The sequence below is a fragment of the Populus alba genome, chromosome 13, assembly GCF_005239225.2.
Source record: "Populus alba chromosome 13, ASM523922v2, whole genome shotgun sequence".
Lineage (NCBI taxonomy): Eukaryota > Viridiplantae > Streptophyta > Magnoliopsida > Malpighiales > Salicaceae > Populus > Populus alba.
In genome coordinates this window covers 10,874,803-10,896,893 of record NC_133296.1, presented here as the reverse complement: position 1 = coordinate 10,896,893, position 22,091 = coordinate 10,874,803, and the positions used below count along the sequence as shown (strand labels likewise).

At 33.4% G+C, this 22,091-nt stretch overlaps 1 pseudogene; it reads right to left on the bottom strand.

Moving 5' to 3' along the window:
• Positions 1-8,964: 8,964 nt before the first annotated feature.
• On the bottom strand, positions 8,965-19,145 carry LOC118059373 (TMV resistance protein N-like; annotated as a pseudogene).
• Positions 19,146-22,091: the final 2,946 nt, after the last annotated feature.

Below are 22,091 nucleotides of genomic sequence, written 5' to 3'. Positions count from 1 at the left end.
TTTATATTTACATGAATTGTTTTCAATTATTTTATGAGATAATTATATTAATTTCATGCTTCGTATTTTTTTATAGCCTACATAAATATGCATTGTTTCAAAACTTTTTCATGCAAAATATTAAAACCTCAAATATATATTTTTTTTCTTCTAAATTAAACCGGGTCAATTCATGTAACCTGAAATTTGATTTTTTGATCGGGTTTAATTTTCAAGTCATATTTAATAATTATGGTTAAAATCATTTAAAAACATGAAATATATTATTTTAATGCTTCTTAATGTAAAAAGCAAATTTAAAAATAATTTTAAAAAGCAGTTAAAACACTTGGGTGATTAGAAGCTAAAGCTGGCCGTATCAATAATCGGAAAGCTCTAGTGGGTATTCATCTCTAACTCCTTAAATCCATTCCTATGGTGTATGTCTTTTACTTTTTATTTGTTTGCAATGAAGGATTTATGTTGATCTTTCCATCTGGCTCGAGTATAATCTTTCTTGTTCATATCTAATCGGATAGCCTGAAAGTTGACAAATGCCTGACTTGAGTTGTCATTAAACCTCTTTTCTCGTAGGTTCATACACTCAACTTTTTAGAGAGAGGAAGTCATAATTTCTATGAAGGACGGATGATTCTGATTTTTGGACCTAACATTATGTTAGAGCCATCGTCAGGGTCACTGTCCGGTAGCCATAGCCAGACTATTTATTAAAAAACAATGACATAGTTTTGAAATCCAGCCTAACTTAATGGTTTGATCTGGGACCCGGTTGCCCGAGGCTAGAACCAGACCGGATTTAAAAAAATAATAAAAAAAATACCAGAGGTGAAACAACGACTTGGTTGCAACTTGTTAACTTTTTTTTTTACTAAAATAATATCGTTTTAATTTAAAAAAGAAGAAGAATTGATCCGGATGACTCGGTGACTCGGTCAAAACCCTGATGACCCAGTCAAAACCCTGTAACCTGGTAACTCGGTCAAAACCTATATCTCACTAGCTTCATTGAGATAATGGACTACTTGACTACCCATATATGTCTATCTTCTGCTTCTAGTCTTTCTCTCACTAGCTTCATTGAGATGATGGACTTCTTGAAATGATTTTCTAACTCAATCCTATATATACATTCAAGTTCAGCTTCTCAGTATGAATTTGTTCGAGAGTCGTCATCTTACTAGATTGTTGAGCAAAGACATTGCTTGTTGGTGGATTTTGAGATAAAACAATCTTGTATCCATCATAATATGATTCCAAGCATTCAGCCAAGATTTGCCAAACCAAGCCACCACCAAACGTCCTTCCATTTCTAGCAAGGTTGTAGATGCTTGTATATATAGACTATATTCAAGAAAGAATCCCTCACACTTGTACTGTACCCTGGATCCTTCCCCAAATTCAGCAAAAACCAAAGGCTTCTTCAGTATTGTCTTCGAGTCTATCCAATGACTTGACATCCACATAGGGTGTCATCTCTTGAACTCATCACTGTTATATTTCAAGGAGATCGTTAGCAGAATATATTATAATTAACCCGATGGCTACCTGTATTATTCATGGTTGCTAACATTGTTTCTTACATTTACAGTCTTTCCTGAGTAGTCAACCTGGCAGCGTGGTTCATTCATTAATTCCCATTCTATGATTGTTGGCTCATCCCGATAAGAAACTGTGTGTGTGAAAAAAAAGGAGAAACTTTACAGCATTAGCTTGTGGCTGATATTTACACTAAATTCATTTAAAAGCATACCATTCATATTGGATTTACAAAACAATAGTTAGCATTGTTTAATTTATTTGAGCAATTCCTGGGCAAGTTTTAATGACAAATTGGATTTTGAATCCATGATTAAAACATTTCTTAATTGATTAGATATTGAATAAACTATCAGCGTCTAGTATTACCAAAATCATTTTTCTTGTCACATTTTGTATGTAAACAAGTCTTGGTAGATATTGCTTCTTAACAAGTGAAATAACTACTTTCTCTATCTCATAGAAAATTTTGTTTCCTCGATATCTTTATCTTTTTAATTGATGAGAGTGCCCAATAAATTAATTCAAAAATATTGAGGATCTAAGTAAATAAAATAATATACAAAATTTGAATTTTTACATAAAACTACCTACTATTTAGTTTTACGATATTAAGTATAAATCTCAATTTAACTATAGGATCTGATTGAAATCTTACAATGAAACTCTTGACATATTTCTCTATCTTAAAATAAAAGTTCAAGTTAATCAAAGTTTAGGAAGACCTTGCGATAATGCTAATAATAAAACAAAAATACAGAGAAATATCATAGAGATATTTGGTAATGGAATTGTCATAATTTAATAAAACAATTTCCCATGGTACTTTTTTGCTACTATTTTTAGTTGAAAGCTCTTTTTAAGGGCGGAGAAGCTTGATTTTGCTCAATTGTTTTTTAAGAAATTAAATGGTAATCTTCCAAGATTTGAGTGTTAAGAGGGTTTAAAAATGTTTCTATCTAGGAAAACAAATCAAAAGGGGGTATTTTAAAGAGAAAGAATGTGATGGAACATATAACAGCTAGAGAGAGAAAGCTTGGGTTTTGGTGAGGTTTGCTCATTCAATTGAGTTTTTTTAATAAAGGTAAAGGATTTTTTCTCAATTAAACCCATAAGATACTTTGTTTTATGGGGAAGAGAAAAAAATTCACATTTTTAATTCTAGGGTTCATGAAAAGTTTTTGAGGAAAAGGGTGGTTTGTAGGATTTTGTTTAAGTTGACATGAAAATGATGATTGGATGAAAATATTAAGAGAAAAATTCAAAACACAACAAGGGGAGATAGGTGTCATTAGGGCTGACCATGGAGAATATTGTAGGACATGAAAAACTTCGCTTAAATTGTGTGATAATGTATGTCCATTTAATGTATAGATATGAGTAAACTATATTTGGGAAAGAGTTTTGATTTGGATTTTATGTTGTATAAGTGTAGGGAAAATCATGTATGTGAAATTTGGTATGATTTTGTGATATGCACATTCATGGATTTATATGGAAGCCTTAGAAATGGTAATTGAAGTAGAATTTTTTACTTAATGGATATTGACATGTTGTGATACATGATGGAAGTTTGGGGAAATGGAGAAATTGAATGGAAATTAGAGAAATTGTGTGTTAATTTGATGTGTATGTGAGAGATATATGATGTGGAATAAATATTAGATTTTATCTTGAAAGTTTATGATATAAGCATGTTTAGGGAACATGGTTTGCATGTTATGGAAATAGGGAAAAGTGTTGAAATTATATGAATAATTGTTAAATACTAGGTGGTAATTTTTATTTTTTTATTCTATCAATGAAAAACAAGAATTTTTTTTTGTCCCACACCATTCTCAATTATTTTCAATTTAAAAAAATAATCGTCACACCGCCCTATATACATGACAACATAAACAAATGGCGTGGAAAGTAAAGATGTTTACAAAACAGTAGAATGGATGAATGTCTCCTTAACCTAATAAGGAGGCGTGTATTCATTATATATTAACATAACGACAGCTATACATTGCTAAATAATAGGAAAGATAAGGATACAATGAATTGCGTAATTATCCTACAGCTATATATTAGCAATATTACAGTAACAGAAGGGATAGCAGCGTATGTTATGGAGAATCATGAGATTCTCCCTTATCACCCCTTGCAAGGTGAGCGTGGGAGAAGGGAGAGTGCTAAGCTTGCTTCGAAAGAGGAAAAACTGAGGCTTGGTGACTCCTTTGGTAAGCGAATCAGCAAGCTGCAGATGGGAAGGAACAAAGCCTATTTTCAAAGAGCCATTAGCGATAAGTTCTCGGACAAAGTGATAGTCAATGGCAATGTGTTTTGACCGAGGGCGTGTAACAGGATTAACAACCATAAATATTGCACTTTGATTATCACAAAGAATGCGGGGTGGAGCTGGAAGTGGAACCCGAAGATCACAAAGTAGTTGAATAAGCCATACGACTTCAGCAATGGCAACAACTAAGGAGCGATATTCAACTTCTGAACTTGAACGAGAAACAATGCTTTGTTTCTTAGAGGACCAAGAGATTAAATTAGCTCCAAGAAAAATTGCATAACCGGTAGTAGAGCGACGTGTATCAGGACACCCAGCCTAGTCCGCATCAGAATAGGCAAGAAGATTATGAGTGGAAACTTTATGAAGCTGAAGGCCATGATGAACGGTGCCTTTAACATATCGTAAAATACGCTTGAGAGCACGAAAATGATCTTCGGTGGGAGCATGCATATATTGACCAATAGAATTAACCGAAAAAGATAAATCGGGCCTGATGATGGTTAAGTATTGAAGTGCACCGGCTAGAGAGCGGAACAGAGTTGGATCAGAAAACAACTGTCCTTAGCTGATAAATGCTAACCAACAACAAAAGGTGTGGAAATCGGTTTGGCATCAATCATCGAAGCTCTTTGTAAGAGATCAAGGGCATACTTTGTTTGACTAAGAAACAAACCCTTGTCATTAGATTGAACTTCCACCCCAAGAAAATAATGAAGATCGCCCAAATCTTTCATGGAAAATTCCTTGGAAAGCCGAGTAATGAAGGTGCGAATCAACGAAGAACTACTGCCAGTGAGCACCATGTCATCAACATACAAAAGTAAGTAAACAGTCCTAAGCTTAGAATGATAAACAAATAATGACGAATCAACTAGACTAGAGTGAAAACCGAGTGTATGTTAGAAAGAGCCAAAGCGATGAAACCAAGCGCGGGGAGCTTGTTTGAGGCCATACAGAGCACACTTTAAGCGACAAACATGCTGAGGGAATATGGAATCAGTGTAACCTGGTGGTTGTTCCATGTATACTTCTTCATTGAGAAAACCATGAAGAAAAGTGTTGTTGACATCTAATTGATGTAGACGCCATCCAGAAGCAACTGCTAATGATAATATGAGTCGGACTGTAGCAGGACGAACCACAGGACTAAAGGTGTTGCCAAAGTCAAGACCAGGAACCTGAGAAAAACCTTGAGCCACAAGGCGTGCTTTATGGAGTTCAGTAGACCCATATGGACAAGGTTTAACTTTGAAGATCCAACGACAACCAACGACATTATGAGATTGAGGCCGGGGAACAAGAGTCCAAGTACCATTTCTCTTTAAAGCAAGAATCTCATCATCTATGGCTGAAAGCCATTTAGGATGCTTTGCAGCAGACTTAAACCCCTTGGGTTCTTTGGTAACAAGAAGAGCCTGAAAGAACTGATTTGAAGACAAAATAGTCAAGGCATGATGTGACCGTGGTTTGAAAATACCAGCCTTCCCCCTAGTAATCATGTGATGACGGTTGGCGGGCATAGGAGAAGGTGAAGACATAGGAGAAGGAACCGTGGAGTCCAAAGATGTAGGGGCAGGGAGAGACACTGCAATAATAGGAACCTGCAGTGAAGAAGAACTCAAGGAACCTGGAACATCATTACAAGGCAGACATGGTGATTTCAAAATAGAGGAAGACGATAAAGAGTCACAAGAGTTATCATGAGAAGAACTAGGAACACAGTCCACACAATCTGAAAAATAGGTATAGTCAGTATTGGACTGTAGAGTAGAAAAGGAGGCATCATTATAAGGAAATTGATGTTCATAAAACTGAACATGTCGGGAAATATAAACACGATGAGACTTTCGGTCTAAACAATGAAAGCCTTTATGAAGAGTACTGTAACCTAAAAATACACATGGAGCAGATTTTGGAGACAATTTATGAGGTGAGTAATCTTTTAAGTAAGGGAAGCAAAGACACCCAAAAGTACGAAGCATAGAGTAATTAGGGGACTTACCAAACATGATTTCATAAGGAGTTTTGCCATCAAGGGACGGTGGGGAGTCGATTGATGAGAAAAATTACAGTAGAAAAGGCTTCGACCTATAACGAAACGGGCACATGAGCATGGAACATAAGGGTAAGACCCGTTTCTGTGACATGACGATGTTTGCGTTCAGCAACACCATTTTGACTGGGAGTATAAGGACATGCTAGATGAAGAACAATACCACAAGAGTGCAAATGAGAGCGAAACTTATTATTTGTAAATTCTGTTCCACCATCACATTGGAAAGATTTTATTTTGGCGGAGAATTGAGTCTCAATATAGTGTTGTAAATTGACAAATGTATCAAAGAAATCAGATTTTTGTTTCAAAGGAAACATCCAACTAAATCTAGTACAATCATCAATAAAAATTGCATAATATCTGTATCCAGTAACAGAAGATACTGGTGACGGACCCCATAAGTCACAATGTAATCGATCAAATGGCATGCTACAATGTTCATCATTTAAATAAAAAGGTAAACGGTGGCTTTTGCCAAGTTGACAAACAACACAAATGTTGGAATTATTTGACAGTGATCTATCACTACAAAGAATAGACCCTAATCTGTTAAGAGAAGAAATAATACGATAATTGGGATGGCCAAGGCGTGCATGCCACAACTGAGCAGAAGCACGTGGTTTATGGGCAGAAAGAATTGAAACAAGAGCATGATGATGCTGATTGAGGACATAAAGACCATTTTCACATCGACCGACCCCCAGCACCGTTCCTGTGACACGATCTTGTATGATAAGACGAAGAGAATCAAAGATTACACGAAAATTAATTTGTTTGGTAAGCTGACTGATAGAAATAAGATTCTTCTTAATGCCAGGAACAACCAAGACATTAGACAAAGGAATGGAACTGTGAGGAACAACTGTGGAAACAAAACCAATGTGAGAAATAGGCAGAGACTGACCATTACCAACCATCACCCTTTCATTACCAGAGTAAGTAGCAGGATCATCCAAGTTGTCAGGATTATTTGTCATATGAGAGGTTGCACCAGAGTCGAGGAACCACTCAGGGTTATTCAGTTCTTGAATAGAGTAGGCAGAAAAGGCTTCAGCAAGGTGAGCCGATTGCTTCTTCTTGAGTTTCAAGAAGCTCCAACAATGTTTGGCTAGGTGTCCCTCTTTGTCACACAACTGACAGTAAACAAAGGAGGTGGGTGATGATTTCATGTTGACAGAGGGTGTAGAAGACATGGAAGACTGAGATTTCCATTTCTTGACTCCTGTCATTTTGGAAGTCTGTTGTGCATAATAAACCGAATTTGAAGGCACATGATTGACAGAACGTGCAAATATCTCATGACTTAAGGCTTTGGGAACAATATCTGAGAATGATGGTAATGGAAGCTGTGACATCATGGTGGTAGAGAAAAATTTTGTAGTCCTGGTCCCAAATGCTCGCAGATACCAGTGCACTTTGTTTGTGTCATCAATGGGACGAACAATAGCAGCCAGTTGGTCGCAAAGACCTTTAAATAATCGAGAAAACTCAGCAATGGATCGAGAGCCACGTTGCATCAGCTGAAGTTCATCCTTGAGTTGTAATTCTCCAGTCTTTGACCTGTTAGAAAATGAGGCTTCAAGAACTTGCCAGGCCTCATAAGAATGTTGTAGTCCTAGCACCTCACTCATAGACTCCTCTGTAAGAGAAGAATAAAGTAAACTAAGCAGCATTTGATCTGTATGCAACCAGGAACTGTAAGAAGGATTTGGGTTTGTGACTCCATTAGAGTCTGTAACCATGAGACTTGGAGCGATGATTGTGCCATCTAAAAATCCAAACAGTTCTTGACTGGTTAACAGGGGAACAAACAAATTTCTCCACAACAGGTAATTGGAGGAAGTCAGTTTAATGGTGAGCATGTGCACCATTGTATTGAGCGGAAGAATAGGGAATGAAGGAGAAGATATGTCGGCCATGGAAATTTGTAAAGCAGGCTCTGATACCATAAAGATGTTTACAAAACAGTAGAATGGCTGAATGTCTCCTTAACCTAATAAGGAGGCGTGTATTCATTATATATTAACATAACGACATCTATACATTGCTATATAATAGGAAAGATGAGGATACAATGAATTGCGTAATTATCCTACAACTATATATTAGCAATATTACAATAACAGAAGGGATAGCAACATATGTTATGGAGAATCATGAGATTCTCCCTTATCAGAAAGCATAAAGCATTGATTAGAGAAGCACATGATATGTTGGCAAGCCCATTTCTTTCTTCATTTGGTCTCTTCATAACTATATAACTCCATGTCCTCTATTCCCTATCTAATTATTTTCCACTTTGCCACTCTTAGACCATCTTCAATGAAAGATGCTATATTAAAGAGCCAAATTAATAAAATGGCTTTTTAAATAGTATAAATATATCTTTTTTGTTAATGTATAATTCAAAAGTAAAAAGTTATTTAGAAAAGCTAATTATATTTTAATATATTTTATATTAAACTAATTTTAATATAATTATATAACTAATTTTGTTATTTTTTATAAAATATAATTATATCATTTCAATAGATACATGTCCTTTTATTTACTTTTAGCTTTTCTACATAGAAGTATAGAAATAGCATTTCAAAATAAGAATAGGCATTTTAGCTATTCATATAGCTTACTCATTGGAATTGTAGGTAAAAATATAGTTTTATTTATTTTGGCTATTCTTTTAGCTGTTACGATTGGCACACCTTCCATCTTTCACTCTCTGTTTTCTTTCCCATTACTTTTGGGTTTTTTTTTTCCAGTTTCTTTGGATCAAGGACTCGTAGTTGTAAAGTTTCAAGGATGTTTCAAGTTAGATTATGAAGAAAGACGACTTTCAGTGGAGAAAGTCCAAAGAAAATAATATCATATGGCACCCCTCCCCCTCTCATGGAGCTTTATGCATCAGGAAATGAAACATCAGAGAATTCTCTTATTTTATGGGAATTTCAGCTTATATTATTTTGATGGATTAAGAGAAAATTAATAAAAAAATTTGTATGTTTCTTTTAATCCTATGTTTCTTTACCAGAGCAATAAAGGAAACACCTACCTGTAATCATTATATCAACCAACACAAACATACTAATTTTGATAGAAATTAAGCTAATATTTCTCAATCAATTAACGCTGTCATTTTTTTTGTTAACAAATTAAATTGTTTTTTTCATTCTCAATGAAAAGAAAGTATATATTGTAAAAAAATAATAATTAAAAAATCATGATTAGTTTTCCTCAAGAGTAATATCAAATTCAAAATCAAGATCGTTTCTTTCCTCAAGGACCTTCTTCATGAAGTGCAGCACAAAACTCCAAGTCAGTCCCTTGAAACCTATTCCCAACTGGCCAATCCATGCCATTCACCCTGAAACAAGATTTCTTAGTGACTACCAACCGTTGAATTTAAAACTCTCTTCATTGTACACCTGGTTTTGTGTCTGTCCTTTTTTTTTTTTTTCTTTTTAATACAAGCTTATAAATAATTAATAAAATATCATTAGATGAAACACTATAAAATTATGCACAAAAAATAGTTTTTAATCTTTCATAAATGCCAAGTTTCTATATGTAGATAAAACAAGACTAAACTTCCACAAAAAGCTTGAATACACAAGAGTTTTTGTAAACATGGGATTTTGAAAGGCTTTATTGTGTGTTTTGAGATTTTTTTAGTGGTAGTGATTTAAAGTATATATATTTTTTAAATTATATTAAAATAAAAAAAAATTATTTAAAATTTAAAATAACATGTTCCAAACCCACTTTCAGTGGTTTGGTAATTAAGTAGATGGTAAAGAAAATAGAAAAGGGGGGAAGTAATGATTAATTACCTTTTCGATGATTCCGATCCAAATGAAATGGCAACCTCAGTGAGAATATCCATCCACCTTCGTACTTTCTCCATATCTTCACCGAAATCTTCTTCATCCTTGTCGAAGACAATCGTGTAACTCTCTGCTTGTGCATCTACCTTTGATTGCTCGACATTATAAGAAACTGTTGAAACTGGAAAAACAGTGTCTGATTTCATCTTTTTCATGAATCCAACAATCTTGACAAGTTCTTCGCACCACCAAGGTGAACAAGCATAATCTCTTGCAAATATAATAATTGACAGCCCCGACTCTTTGATGTCCCTTAGGAGACTCGATTCAATTACCCTCAGATACTCTAGTTCTCTGTCTTCTTGCATAATGCCTCTCTGGACTAGAGCTGGATACAAATGGGTAAAATTATTGCTAGTGTGCTCACCTCTGAAGCTAAAGAAGACATCATGCATCCATTGATAGTAAGATGAAGAATTAGCCAAAGAATCAATATATGAAGAAGCTGCTTCTTTGCTTGCAACAATAAGATGGCCAGTAGGTGATTCCCATGATGGAGTGTACGGATAATTTACCAAACGGACACCACAATTCTTCACCTTTTCTCCTCGCTCGTAAGAATGAAACGACAACTCGAGTTCGCTATAGGCTTCATTCTCCCGTTCTTTAAGCTCTTTTAGATGATCAAAAGATAAATAGAATAACCACAGATGATCTGACAAAGCTTGCATAGAGTTACAACCTATATACATGGGCGCAGGATAATTCTCTTTTCCATCGACTTTGAAATGACAAAAGAGAGGGCTTCTACCATGTGCACTAAATGCAACACATGCAGCAAACCCCATCCATCCATTAGCATCACCATCCAGATAATAAGAAGGAACTTGCACCTTAATTGAAGATTCCTTACTTTGATGAGTAAACCAGCCTGGGATTTCATTTCCAGGAACAACAATACCAAATCCAGGTCTTGGTGATGAGCCCTGTATCATAAAACAAAAATGTTTCAGAGAGAGAGAGAGAGAGAGAGAGAGAGAGAGATTGGATATGGTGAAGAGAAGACCTGGAGGTATTTTTCAAGCATATTCAGACCCATGTTGTTTTGGCCCTTATGCTTGTACAGTTCCCAACAGTTAACACATTTGAACTCTGATCTTTTCAGACTGCTTAGCTTTATTGGATCCGGAATTTCTTTTAGTCTTAAACAACCATCCAATTTTACTTTTTGAACATTCAAGGGAACCTCAGGCAATGATTCAAGCATCACGCAATCCTTCAAGGCAAGCTTTTCAAGCCTAGAAAGCTGATTTATGCTTTTAGGCAAGCTAAGAAGTGATTTCTGCTCAGATTTAGAATCCTCAATGATGATAAGCAGCCAATATCTTCAGGAACTGCTCCTTCTCCTAGATTGCAAGCACGTAAATCCAGTTCTTCTAAAAAACACAGACCAGACAAAGAAGGCAACACTTGATCTGTCAGATTCACAGCTATTCTTTTGCATCCATTAAAAGACAATACTGTAAGATTCTTCAAAAGAAAAATAGATGCTGGAGGTTGTCTAATTGAAGTTCCACTTGCATCAAACTCCTCCAAAGTTTCTACTTCCCCCAAATTCTCTGGTATGTTCTTAAATTCAAGGCAGTCAGACACATCAAGTCTTTTGAGGGATTTCAAACCACTTATACTATTGGGAATACTTTCAAGGTTCTGACAACTGTTCATGCTCAATAGAACTAAACCAGCCAAACAATAAAATGATGAGGATAGTTCTGCAATAGCAGTCCCATCTAAACGAAGCTCCCTCAAGAAGTTCATGTTTCCTACTATATCAGGAAACTTATCAAGTTTTGAGCAGCCACTGAGAGTGCAAACTTCTAATGATTCCATTTCAAGGTAGCTTGGGAGAATCCTAAGACTATAGCAGTTCACAAGATTCACAAATTGAAGCTTCTTGTGACGTCCAAATGATGGATGGACCTCAGATAAACTTGCACAACCTTCAAGAATCAGACTCTCGAGATTTGGAATTCCAAAAAAATCTGGAGTATTGGTCAGGTATAGTGAGTTGCTGAGATTGATAGTTTTCAGATTAACTAAAATCTGCAATCAAGACCGGAGAGAGAGAACAAACATTAAATGGTGGTACTATATACATTCACTATGATTTAGTTTTAAATAATAATATTTGACAAAATAAGAAAATGTTTTTCAAATATTATTATGTGATGTTTTGTTCTCTCTCAGTGCAAAAAATAAAATGAAGACAATAATAATAATAATAATAATAATAATAATAAAAGACAGAAAAATAAATGAAAATAAAATTGTGTTTAGTAAAATTATGTTTGATAATAATTAAATGGGGTACTATGCATTCATTATGTTTTAGTTTAAAACAACATTTGACAAGATATAATAATTTAGTACTTTGAAAATACATATTTTTAAGTAGCATTTAGTTACTGTACTAATATAAAAGACACATGCATAGACAATAAAAACAAAGGAAACAAAACAGAAAATGAGACAAAAACAAAATTATATTTGATAATATTATACAAGAGAAAATAATTATTTATGTATCATGGTTGATTATGGTACACAAGATATAAAAAAATATAAAAAAAATTATTTTACCATTAATATGTAATATTATGAAACTTAAATGTTTAAAAAACTAAATAGATGTTTTTTTTTACTTTAATTTATATTAAGAGTTAATATTAATAATATTATAATAATTCTAATTATAAAATCAGATCTGACTCAATAGGTCGACCTAATCCTAATGGGCTTAAATTGGTTTAGGATTTAAGAAAAAAAATAAAAGAGAGTTTGACCGGACCGGACTTAACCTAGTAAAAAACCAGATAAAATATGGATAAAAAACTGTTGATTTTTTTTAGTCAAAATGAGGTTGCTTTGGTTCTATTTTTATATATAAAAAAATTGGGTCACCTTGGGTTGACACTCCTAACCCGTGACTCAAGAATTACTCCGGGTCAACTTTCGAGTCGGGTTTTAAAACTATAATAGTAATTATTTTTATCCATATATTGACTTGTGTCAGCCCATATTAACTCTCTCAACTCATGACTTGGGATTTGCTCTGGGTCAACCCTTGAATTGAATTTTAAAACTACGATAATAATAACTTTTATTCTTATGTTGACTTGGGTCAATGATCAACTTGACACGTGATCCATGCTTTGTCCCGGATCGACCACCTAGTCGAGTTTTAAGACTTTAATAAAAATGTTATTCTTACGTTGACTCGGGTCAACTTAGGTTGATCTTCTTAATCGATGATTGAGGTTTTATCCCATATCGACCTCTAAGTTGAGTTTTTAAAATTATTATTATTATTATTATTATTATTATTATCCTTACATGTTTTAGTTGAGAAATTTTTTAAAAGATAAGAGTTTTTTATAAGGATATTTTAGAAATAAAGATAATAAATATTGTCTCGGGAAATATATTCCTTCTATATTTCCTATTATGAAATTATAGAAATTCACTCTAAAATTATTTTAGGGATAAATTTATTTTTTATCTTTATATCTTTATCTTTTCAACTAAATATATTTTCTATTTTTATTGTCTCTTATGTTTTTATACTAAAAGAATAACCAAACATTAACTTAAATTTTAATAAGCTAATTAACAGGAAATATGACAAAATAAAGTTAACAAAGTGCCTTGATTTGTCATTTTTAAGTTCTAACTTGACAAATTTTTATTATTCAATTTCAAATGTAAAGGGAAACAAAATTAACCAAGAAAATCTAAAATAAAAAAAAATAATAAGTAAAAACTGATAGTGAAAATAAATTAAAGGGTAACTAAAAATTTATATTGGAGGGTAAATTGAAAAACAAATCCAATAAAAAAAATTAAAAAGGAACAAAGAAACAATAAGAAGCCATAAACTTGGATTGAAGTGTGAAATTGAAAAATCAATAAAGTTTTTATTAAAAAGCTAACGAAACAAATTAGAAAAAAAAAAGAATATGGACCAAATGAAAAAAAATAATATTTAAGAAATTGAAGTTAAATAACTAAATTTAAAAGAAATAAAAAATGTACAAAAAACCCAAGGAAAAAAGTAAGAAATTAGACGAAAAAGGACAAAAGTAGAAATATAAAAAACAAAGACGATCAATAAGTAATTTAGGAGGGGGAGAAAATAAAGAGAGAAAACTAATCCACATGTGATAAAGTGTTTAATCATCATTGACACGCGTCGCGACACGAGGAAAAAGGATACGACAACATATCTAATGACACGATAAAAAGACAGTTTTTACCACATGGAGGTGTTACACGCGTTACTTGAAGTGTACAAGCGCCTCACAGATACTAACATGTGCAATGCACATGCCAACAACTTTTTAAAATATAATATTATATACTTTTGCTTAAAAAACTATAGTACCCTCAAGAACAATAAATAACAAAAAAAATCAATTTGAAAAGACAGAAATAACCCTTTACTGAAGGCTCTTTTTTACTATAAGGGTATTTAAGTAAATTTACTATACAAGCAAGAGTGAAAAAAAAAGATTGCCCCTAAACCCATGCATATGTATATTTTGTTTTCTAGAGCATTTTAGTAGTTTTACTATTTATAAAAAATCTAGAAAAACTATCTTACCCTCACCAAGAAGCCTAAATGTTATTTGATTGAGGGGTAAAATAATAAATTTTATTGTAGTCCATGATTAAATGAGTTTGGTGCTATAGTAGAGTTAGTATTCTCACCACTTCCATTTCAAGTGTATTTTGTTATATATAAAAAAGGAAATCTCAAAACTTCTGCCGTCCATTATCATTTATACCCCAATAATGTAACAAGTATTTAATAGTTACGATATTCAATTGACAAGCAAGCAACCATTAATAGACAATCTCAAGTTTTGATTTTTTTTTTCTCTCCTTGTTGTAACCTGAATTAAAGTGTAAAATTAAAAATCAATAATTTTTTTTTATAAAAGAACTAAGAAAAACAAATAAAAATTTAAAAATAAAGAATTAAATTGAAAATAATAATATATAAGAAAATGAAATTAAATGATTAAATTTAAAAGAAAGAAAACTTTTACAAAAATACCAAGGTTAAAAATAAGAAATTAAACAAAAACAATAGAAGTAGAAATATCAAAAATAAAAAAAGACCAATATTTAATTTATGGGAAAGAGAACACGACAATGCATCGAACGATACAACAAAAATGCACTTTTTACCATATGAAGGTGTTGCACACGTCGTTCAAAGTGTGCAAGTGTCTTATAGACGCTGACATGTGCGACATATATGCCAACAACATTTTAAAATTTAATATTATATAATTTTGGTTAAAAAACCATAATGCCCTTTGAAAAAAATAGTAAATAACAAAAAAAAAAAATCAATTTTAAAACAATGAAAATAACCCTTTAGTGAAAAAAAAAAATTAATTACCCCTAAACAATGCATTTACATTTTGCTTTCTAGAACATTTTAGCAGTTTCACTATCCATTAAAAAAAAAAACAACAAGACAATCTTAGTCTAACCATCAAGCTTAAATGCTATTTCTAGAAGGGACAAAATATTAAATTCATTGTTGTAACCAATGATTAAATGAGTTTGGTGCAATAGAATAGGTAGTATTCTCACCCCTTCTTCTTTTAGTGTATTTTGTTATATATAAAAAAAGTTAAAATCTCAGAAGTTTTAATCGTCCATTATCATATATACCCAATCCTAAAATGTGTATCTAATAGTTATGATATTCAATTGACAAGCAAGTAATGATAATCTCAAGATGTTTTCTTTATTCTTATTGTAATTTAAATCTCATGTTTGACTGACTCTCTATTATAAATTTTTATTTCTTTCTTTTACAACATGATAACCCATTGGATTAACTTTTTATTTTTACTTTTTTTTTTACCATAAATTAATTTTCTAGTGATTTTGGATAGTTTTTATATGTTTATATTAAAAATCAATTTTTAAAAATAAAAAATATTATTTTAATATATTTATAAACAAAAAAAAATCAAAATATCTTAATCTCTTGTTTATTTGCACTTGTCTATTATATGTTTTTTTTTCTTCTCTCTAAATCGAAATCTCACTTGAGAGCCGAGAGTGCAAGGGAGTCCTATCACAATTTGTCACGAATCGGTGACCTTGTCCTATGTGTACAATACTTTTGCTTCATGTTCTCTCTTGTTTCACCATTTCCCTTTGATGCCCTTCGTGGTTTATTATGGCTTATTAAAAGATAGAAATAAATACAGAGCTAGTGGGTCTTACCTTACATCCGTACCATAATTGCTCAATACTGCTGCAAGACATGTAGAGTTCAACAAGCTCATCCGGACGGAAACAAGCTGGCAATGACATTGAAGGGTAAGCATGCCATTCAAGGAATCGTAGCTCGTTTGAGAGATACTCGGGTCCTTCAGAAAGATCCACGTTGTGAATTTTGAGCAATCTTAGTTTTTGTCATTTTTGAGAAGGCTGTCATGTTCCATGGTGCCTCTTTTGCTTTGGGCAAGTCCAAGAATATACTTTCTATTTTTCCCTGTCGACCAAGAGGAAGGAGAGGTAAGAAGCTATTACAGAGTAGAGATGGAGCATGAAATCTTATGGATAATGAATGTTCTGTATATATCAGCTACTACTCACTGTGCTGTCCTTGAGTGCGTCGCAGACATCCTTGTACGTGCACAATCTACTGCGTCTTCCAGGCTCTTCAGGGGATTCAAGACGAACAATTTCTTCACCCATTTTCTGTAATAAATTAATGCATCCTTATCTCATCTCGTGAGACGCTTATAAGGGATTTCTCAATAAGAGCCTCCATCCCAATATCTGCATGGAACCCACAACTGTCAAGTAGCCTTGTTATACGATCCTTTTTCATCCCCTTCAAGAAGCAAGCGATATCTAAAAATATTTTCTTCTCTAATTCATGGAGGCCATCAAAACTAATGCGAAGAACATCAATAATCTTCCTGTCAGGAATGTCATTCATTCTATCAATTGCACTTTTCCATTCACGCAGACCTCTTTTATGCAAGAACGAACCAATGACTTCAAGAGCTAGTGGGAGGCCATTAGCATAACCCACAACTTGCTTGGACAGTTCCGATAAATCTTCTGTAGGCTGGTCTCTTTTGAAAGCTTTCCAGCTAAATAACATAAGAGCATCTTTATCATTTAATTTCTCAGCCTCGTATATTCTAGTAACACCATGGCTATGCAGCACATGTTTATTTCTGCTCGTTATGATAATCCGGCTCCCTGGACCAAACGATCCATGCTCTGCAGCCAACATCTGTAATTGTTCTTCATCATCTACATCATCGAGAATAAGAAGAACCCTTTTACGCCGCAGCCTGCGCTTTATCAAATCAATCCTTCTTGAAGAATCCCGTGCGGTGGGAAGCTCCATTGAGATTTCTGAAAGAAGTTGTTCCTGTAAACGACACAGTCCATCTTTCTCTGCAAAAACTTCTCTCACATTTGCTAAGAAGCAGCTGCCTTGGAATTGCCAACGGATCCTATCATACATGACTCTTGCAACGGTTGTCTTCCCCATGCCACCCATTCCACATATCCCTATAAAGAGAGTATCATTTGCTTGCTCGTCTATATATTCATCCAATACCTCCAGACGGGAATCTATTCCAACTAAATTTTTGCTAATTGTTGGCAAAGTGAAGCTTAGTTTGCACTGTATATATTCAGCAATCTTTTTAATTGATTGTGACTCGTCCCTGCGTAAAAGGGGAAAAAACATTAGGCATGCAGTGTGCGAAAACATGAAATATTGTTACTTGAAATATATGCGTGGTTGTTAACGAGAAATTAATCAATCAACCTTTGATAATACCTCAAGAAGGAGGAGGAAAAGGAAAGAATAGTTTGAAAAGGAACTAGGATTCTGTGGATGCACAGAATGATCGATCCTTATAATAGCTAGCTTATTGCACATAGAATAGCATGCATGTAAGAACACAAAAGCCACTAAGTATGGTTTTGACAGGCAAAAACCAATCACTTCTTAAATTGCCATGTCAATTTATCAATTTATCTTGCAATGATTTGCTTTTATAAAACTTTTTAGATTTTAAATTGTTGAGTTTTTATTCGAAAAGATTACTCGACATAACATTTCTTTTGTGTATTGTCATTTGTCAAGCTCGCCATGAAAACTCAATCACTTGCCTCCTTTTAGTCACCCTTCAATATTAGTTTTTCGATATCATATTTTGCCACTTGTTAAATTGATGATGAAAACTCAACGACGAAATGAACGTATAGCTCTTCAATATTTCTTCAGTCATGCAGTTACTCTCCATCAATTTCATAATTAATTAGGAAAAAAATCCATTGCGCATAAAACTTTGGGTTGTCTTTAAGGTAATTTGTCTTTAATAAAATAAATCTACAAACACTTTAGCATCTTGTATTCTTGTTTTTTCTGTTGTTTGAATATGCTAATAAATATTTAATAATATAATGCATTGATTTATAATCAAAGGTCGAACATATGAAAAAAATAACTTACAAGAATAACGATTTGCGAGACAGTAATAACTCCTTCCAAAATAAATATAAACAGGCTTAGTTTACCTGAGCCGTACATCCCAGCCAGATAGATTGGCCACTGTGGAGAGACAATCACTCCAGCATTTTACCTTGTCCAGATTTCCCGAGAGCTTTTCTTTATGCTCAATGGACGCCTTCATATAATTTCCTTTCTGATCGGCTTCCTCTGATGGATCCACATCATAAAAAACTGGAAGAACAGTGTGCCCCATCTCTTTCATGCACTGAACAATCTTGACGAGCTCATCTAAGCACCATGGTGAAGACGCATAATCTCTTGAAAACACAACGATTGAAAATCTTGAATCTTCGATGGCCTGCCAGAGAGCAGGTTCGATGGTCTTTCCTCTCTCTAGCTCCCTATCATCCATGTATACATCGATGCCTCTTTGTACCAAATTAGAATATAGATGGCTAGTAAAGTTATTCCGTGTGTCTTTGCCTCTAAAACTAAGGAAGACATCATACATCCATTGGGGAGGAGAATAAGAAGATGAGGTTGCTTTCTGTATGCTGGATGAAGCCATGGGAATCCCAGTAGCAATAATTTAATACTGATTGATTCCTTCTAGTCTTCTTAACTCTTAACTAGCGTTCTCCTGAGTTCAAACATGAAACAAAAAGTTAAGAGCAAGAGATCTGGCAAACTCAAGCTGGAACATAATTCTAATACACGTAGCAGAGACAAACCGTGTGGGAAGAGTTGAGTAGAGAGATGACAGATCTAGCCAAAGCCCAATTCTTTCTTCTTCTGGCCTCTCCACAACTGTGTATCTTCCAGATCCCCCTCTCCCTCTCTGATTTTTCTCCTCTCTTACACCCTCGATCCTTCACTCTCGGTTTTTTCTCCGGTTTCTTTAGAGCAGAAACTCGTACGGGTAAACGTCCTGGATTTTTTCTTATGTGATTGTAAGGAAGATTACTTTCAATGCAGACAAATGAAAACGCAAGTGGAATCTAACACGCATTGGACTTAGAGTGTGGTTGGTAGTGTGGTAGCGGTTGTTTTTTAAATAGTTTTTTATGTTGAAATATATGTCAATGATGTTTTTTTATTTTTTAAAAATTATTTTTAACATCAGCACATCAAAACGATCTAAAAAATACAAACCGCACTTAATTTTAATAATAATAAAAAAATTTTAAAATTTAGCGAAACACAGATTGAAACACACAGCCAAACACTCTCTTAGATAACTTGTTATTCTAACCATCAAGTGGTCCGTCAAGTGGCACCTTCCTAGCAAAAGTCTGGGCAGTGCCTCCCAAGTCAAAAACGAAACATCAGAGAATTTTCACATTTTATGGAATTTTCATAGGAAATTTCCTAGACACAAAATAAATAAAATTTAATGTATGATTGATTGATTCTTGCCAACAGATGCCAAGTCTACTTGACAAAAATTAAACTACTTTATAGTTAATTGGTCGGATCCATGTATATTTCTCTATTATAATCTATAAGCAAAATAAAAAAAAAATATTAATGTATGATTGATTGATTTCTTGCCAACACATGCCTAGTCCACTTGAAAATTTCCAAACGAGAATTGGATTTTTTTTTTCTTATAGTTATTTTAGGATTCTAATTTTTTACTAACAGGTAGGAGAAAAGTAATATTTTTACATTTATTACCATCACTCTAAACTCTAAACATAAAAAAAGAAAAGAAACAAGCATTAAAAGATATATATATAATATATATATATATATAAAGGATTAAAATTAAGATATATAAAAAAATTTATAGGTATGGGCATTTACAGCACTACTCATCTTAATGTATGTAGCAAAACCTAATGTAATTAAATTGGTTAATTTAATGTACTTTCATTGAAATGACCATAATATTTTATACCCCGTTTATTTTTATATTTCAAAAGTGCTTTTGAAAATATTTTAAATAAAATTTTATTTTGTTATTTTAAATTAATACTTTTTGATGTTTTTAGATCATTTTGATGTATTAACATCAAAAATAATTTTTTTTTAAAAAAATATTATTTTAATAAATTTTTAAATAAAAAATACTATAACTACATTTACAAACATCCTCTTAAACTGAAGTTTCCTACTTGTGGACACATAATGCATGCTGTTATGGACAGAAGATTCTCCTTAGGTAGGATTGGCATATATATGCCCTAATTAATTATCCTTTAAACTAAAACTAGATATGGATTGAGCGGGCAATTAATCTTTAAATTTTCATACTAAGATATCCAGAGCAAATGACTAATAAATGGAAAACTGATTGGGGAAAGCTTACATAATGGATATTTTTAGACAATAGGTATAAGCAAGCAACAAAGCAAAAGTTGGACTTTATAATAACTAAGGGTGTTCACGGTCCGGTTTGGTCCAGTTTTGATATAAAAATTCAACCGAATCAGAAAATACCATTCCTTGTTAATATAACCTGAACCAAACTGGTTTTGTTCGGTTTTGGGTCGGTTTTTTAGCCTTAAAACTAGAAAAAACCGAAACCAATTAAATAAAAAAAAACTTGGCCGAATCACAATCACTGGATAAACTTGGCCGAATCACATTAAAAAAATTTCTTACTGAAAACTTTGAATTCGAGCCCTTTGGTTGAAATCTGAAAGATCTTCCTTACTCGAATCACAATCACTGGATTTATCCAAGTTAGCACAACTATATGTTAACAAAGTTTCCAATAGCCTCCCGCAAACTACTGGGACCTCACTAGGAGAACTACATGTTAATAAAACCAAAAACAAGGATTTTATTCAAGTTTTTTGCCATAAACTAAAGCAGAGAGTACAAACTTTAGCTAGAAAGAACAGGATTAGGGTTTGTCTCATCAAATCATCAGTAAATGAGAAAAGACAACAATATGAGAGAAAGACAACAGTAACGATAAAAAAAGAACAGGAAATGGAACAGAGGAGAAAGACAACAATATGAGAGAAAAGAGCACAAAGGAGAGGGAGTGGGAGAGAGGGAGGGGTGGGGCAACTAGAAAGGAGGAAAGGGGAAGAGGGGGGGGGGAGAGAGCAGGAAGGGAGAGATGGGTGGGAAGGAGGAAGGGAGAAAAGGGAAAAAAATAATCGAAAAAACGAATCGATATATAAAACCATCAACATCTAGCATGCTTGATTTAGAAACTTTATGTAAATTATATGATACGGACGGAAACTATAGAAACAAAAAAAAACATAATTTTTAATGAAAAAAAGGCTACCGTGAACTCTAAATTTGTTGATTTATTCTTTTAAAATAATAATATTAAAGTCTGTTGGAGAAAAAAAAATTTAATAATACCACATTACATCACTAAGCTTGTCGAAGAAAAAAAATTACCGATGGTTTTACAAACGGAAAATACAGGCCAAAACAAATTCCCATTGGAAATATATCGACGGATATATTCCATCAGTGATAGTGGCATATCTAGTAAATATTTCTTAACTCTCGGTAAAATGCCAACGGACTTCATCCATCTGTGAAGGCGTCGATGATTGTTGCATTTTTAGTGAATATTTTGTTGCGATGTCGCAGTTGCACAAATTAATTACCCTAACTTCAAACACAACACACAAGATAGTATAGAGCAAGCAAGGGCTTGATCCCACAAGGAAGGTTCAAGTCAGATTTTTATGCTAGATGTTATGCAATTTGGGGGGGGGTTTGGACGTTATTTAGGCTAAAGCAAAAGAAAACAAAAAACTATCAAACAAAATTTAATAAAATTAGAAAATTATCAAGAGAACAAACCTTGGTCGTAAGCACACATCCACCTACAGAAATCAGAAT